This window comes from Rutidosis leptorrhynchoides, chromosome 3 (genome assembly GCF_046630445.1).
Source record: "Rutidosis leptorrhynchoides isolate AG116_Rl617_1_P2 chromosome 3, CSIRO_AGI_Rlap_v1, whole genome shotgun sequence".
Lineage (NCBI taxonomy): Eukaryota > Viridiplantae > Streptophyta > Magnoliopsida > Asterales > Asteraceae > Rutidosis > Rutidosis leptorrhynchoides.
In genome coordinates this window covers 301914901-301919205 of record NC_092335.1, presented here as the reverse complement: position 1 = coordinate 301919205, position 4305 = coordinate 301914901, and positions in this window count along the sequence as shown.

The following is a 4305-nucleotide window of genomic DNA, read 5'->3' as shown; positions in this document are numbered from 1 at the left end:
CCATGATTTTTGGATATAGTTTCATGTTCATAAGAAAAATAATTTTTCCAGAAGAACAACTTATAAATCAAAGTTTATCATAGTTTTTAATTATCTAACCCAAAACACCCCCCGGTTTCACTACGACGGCGTATGTCCTGTTTTACGGTGTTATTCGTGTTTCCAGGTTTTAAATCATTAAGTTAGCATATCATATAGATATAGAACATGTGTTTAGTTGATTTTAAATTTCAAGTTAGAAGGTGTGACAAACCATAAATTTTTGACTAAATTTAAACTTGATCTTTATATGTTTCCGACACGATAAGCAAAGTCTGTAATGTTGAAATCTCAAAAACTTTGAACTATGTTCATGTATTCATTTACCATCGACTGCTCTCGACAATTCACGAACAATTGTGGTAAATAAATATTTATATATATATATATATATATATATATATATATATATATATATATATATATATATATATATATATATATATATATATATATATATATATATATAAGTTTACATAATAATTTGAAATGGTGAAACACAATTTAATCATCAGAGTTAAAAATGTAAAAATATGTATACAAGATAAAAAGTTGTTATACTTACCTTCATTATTAATATTAATAATAATATGAATATTAATATCAGTATTAGTAATACCATTATTTTCAATATATAATATATAGATAGGGAATTTGATATATATGATTTGTTATATTATTATTATTATTAGTTATTATTAAACTTAGTAATTTATTAAAATTATTATCATTATCCTTATTAGGTGTATTATTACTATTACTTTTATTATTATTAATAATATTAAAACTATTATGATATTAAAATATTTTTATTTATTAATTATTAATACTAATTATATATATAATAAAACAGACAACTTCCAAAATCGGTTTCAAGTCCTTTTCTACTTTCCCTGAATTAAGCATTCTTTTGCCGTGATTGATGAGATCCCTGTTTAATACTGTATTTAATTGGAATCAATGTGTTACCTTTTCTTTGTCTGATTCATCTATCCATCAATGATTACCAAAGTTAAGATGGTTCTATTTTCATTTGATAATATTATAATATCATATCTAATATTCTATATGAACTCCCGTGAATTAAAAGTAGAATTCAATGTTTTGCTTTATGTTTTCAATCAACATCATATGCATCATTCTTATATACAAATATAAAATATAACATATAGATATAGGAAGAACTCAATTAAGTTTCTTTCCCACTTCTTCTATCTCGACTACAACACCAACCAACTTGTGTTTTAATTATTACTTCTTAAATCACCATGTACAAACTCACACCCATTTACATATACACATACTTATGCAAATTGCGAATCATCTTCACTACCTGTTGATCATATACATGGCATTGTATATGTATATTTTATTGGCTAAAGGCCAAAGGCAAAACTACGCGAATTATAAGGCAAAGCTATGCAATATTCGCTGAAAATAAGTACAGCGGTTATGTTTTTGCATTAACGCAAGACCGCGGTTTAATCCGCTGATTTTTCGCGAATAGTTAAGTAACTCGCAGACCGCGGATATTTCGAATCCTATAAATAGGGAGCTTGGCCTCTCATTTAGGGGTTGTTGATTTTCTTCCATTTTGCCCAAGCCTTTGTAATTTCCACTTGTGATCTTGCCCAAGGGATTTTTACACCGCACAAAGGTGAAATATGCTAATTAACAATCAAGACCGGGTCGGGGTGGTTGATCACTTGATAGTTAAAGTGAAAGACGATCATCGGGGCCGAAAATAATCATCAAACATTCCATCCTCCATTATAATCTTATTGCACTCAATCCGTAATTAAGTAACATCGTTAATTAAGGATTGATCAATTGGCGCCATCCGTGGGACACGTTTTACAAATTAAACTGAAATTTTTTTGTTTTATGCCGTTAAACAATTAATTCGACCGTTTAATTTCAATCGTGTTTTTGTTGTGATGATTTGAAGGTGCTTTTGGAATACGCGATCAGTCGATCTGCTCGATGTAGTGACCCAAACTTTTCCATGTTTATATATATATTAAGTGAAATTGTTATTTACATGATTAAGTGTTTCCAACATGTTAAGCAATCAAACTTGTTAAGACTTGATTAATTGAAATAGGTTTCATATAGACAATTGACCACCCAAGTTGACCGGTGATTCACGAACGTTAAAACTTGTAAAAACTATACGATGACATATATATGGTTATATATATAGTTAACATGATTTTATTATAAGTATGTATCTCATTAGGTATTTTAACAATGAGTTATATACATAAAGATGAGACTATTAATTTAAGAAACTCGAAAACGATATATATAACGATTATCGTTATAACAACGTCTTACTAGGTACATATGAATCATATTAAGATATTGATACACTTGGTTAATTATGTTAAATGATAAGTAAATATATTATTAAGTGTATTAACAATGAAATACATATGTAAAAATAAGACTACTAACTTAATGATTTCGAAACGAGACATATATGTAACGATTATCGTTGTAACGACATTTAACTGTATATATATCATACTAAGATATATTGTATATCATAATATCATGATAATATAACAATTTAACATCTCATTTGTTATAATAAACAATGGGTCAACAACATTCAACAAGATCGTTAACCTAAAGGTTTCAAAACAACATTTACATGTAACGACTAACGATGACTTAACGACTCGGTTAAAATGTATATACATGTAGTGTTTTAATATGTATTCATACACTTTTTAAAGACTTCAAAAAACTTATCAAAATACTTCTACTTAACAAAAATTCTTACAATTACATCCTCGTTCAGTTTCATCAACAATTCTACTCGTATGCACCCGTATTCGTACTCGTACAATACACAACTTTTAGATGTATGTACTATTGGTATATACACTCCAATGATCAGCTCTTAGTAGCCCATGTGAGTCACCTAACACATGTGGGAACCATCATTTGGCAACTAGCATGAAATATCTCATAAAATTACAAAAATATGAGTAATCATTCATGACTTATTTACATGAAAACAAAATTACATATCCTTTATATCTAATCCATACACCAACGACCAAAAACACCTACAAACACTTTCATTCTTCAATCTCTCAAGTTCTATCTTCAAGTTCTAAGTGTTCTTCATAAATTCCAAAAGTTCTAGTTTCATAAAATCAAGAATACTTCCAAGATTGCAAGTTTACTTCCAAGTTTTCTAAATCCATTCCAAGTAATCATCCAATATCAAGAAACCTTTATTACTTACAGTAGGTTATCTTTATAATACAAGGTAATAATCATATTCAAACTTTAATTCAATTTCTATAACTATAACAATCTTATTTCGAGTGGAAATCTTATTTGAAATTGTTTTCGTGTCATGATTCTGCTTCAAGAACTTTCAAGCCATCCAAGGATCCTTTGAAGCTAGATCTATTTTTCTCATTTCCAGTAGGTTTATCCAAGGAACTTGAGGTAGTAATGATGTTCATAACATCATTCGATTCATACATATAAAGCTATCTTATTCGAAGATTTAAACTTGTAATCACTAGAACATAATTTAGATAATTCTAAACTTGTTCGCAAATAAAAGTTAATCCTTCTAACTTGACTTTTAAAATCAACTAAAAACATTTTCTATATCTATATGATATGCTAACTTAATGATTTAAAACCTGGAAACACGAAAAACACCGTAAAACCGGATTTACGCCGTCGTAGTAACACCGCGGGCTGTTTTGGGTTAGTTAATTAAAAACTATGATAAACTTTGATTTAAAAGTTGTTATTCTGAGAAAATGATTTTTATTATGAACATGAAACTATATCCAAAAATTATGGTTAAACTCAAAGTGGAAATATGTTTTCTAAAATGGTCATCTAGACGTCGTTCTTTCGACTAAAATGACTACCTTTACAAAAACGACTTGTAACTTATTTTTTCGACTATAAACCTATACTTTTTCTGTGTATATTCATAAAATAGAGTTCAATATGAAATCATAGCAATTTGATTCACTCAAAACGGATTTAAAATGAAGAAGTTATGGGTAAAACAAGATTGGATAATTTTTCTCATTTTAGCTACGTGAAAATTGGTAACAAATCTATTCCAACCATAACTTAATCAACTTGTATTGTATATTATGTAATCTTGAGATACCATAGACACGTATACAATGTTTCGACCTATCATATCGACACATCTATATATATTTCGGAACAACCATAGACACTCTATATGTGAATGTTGGAGTTAGCTATACAGGG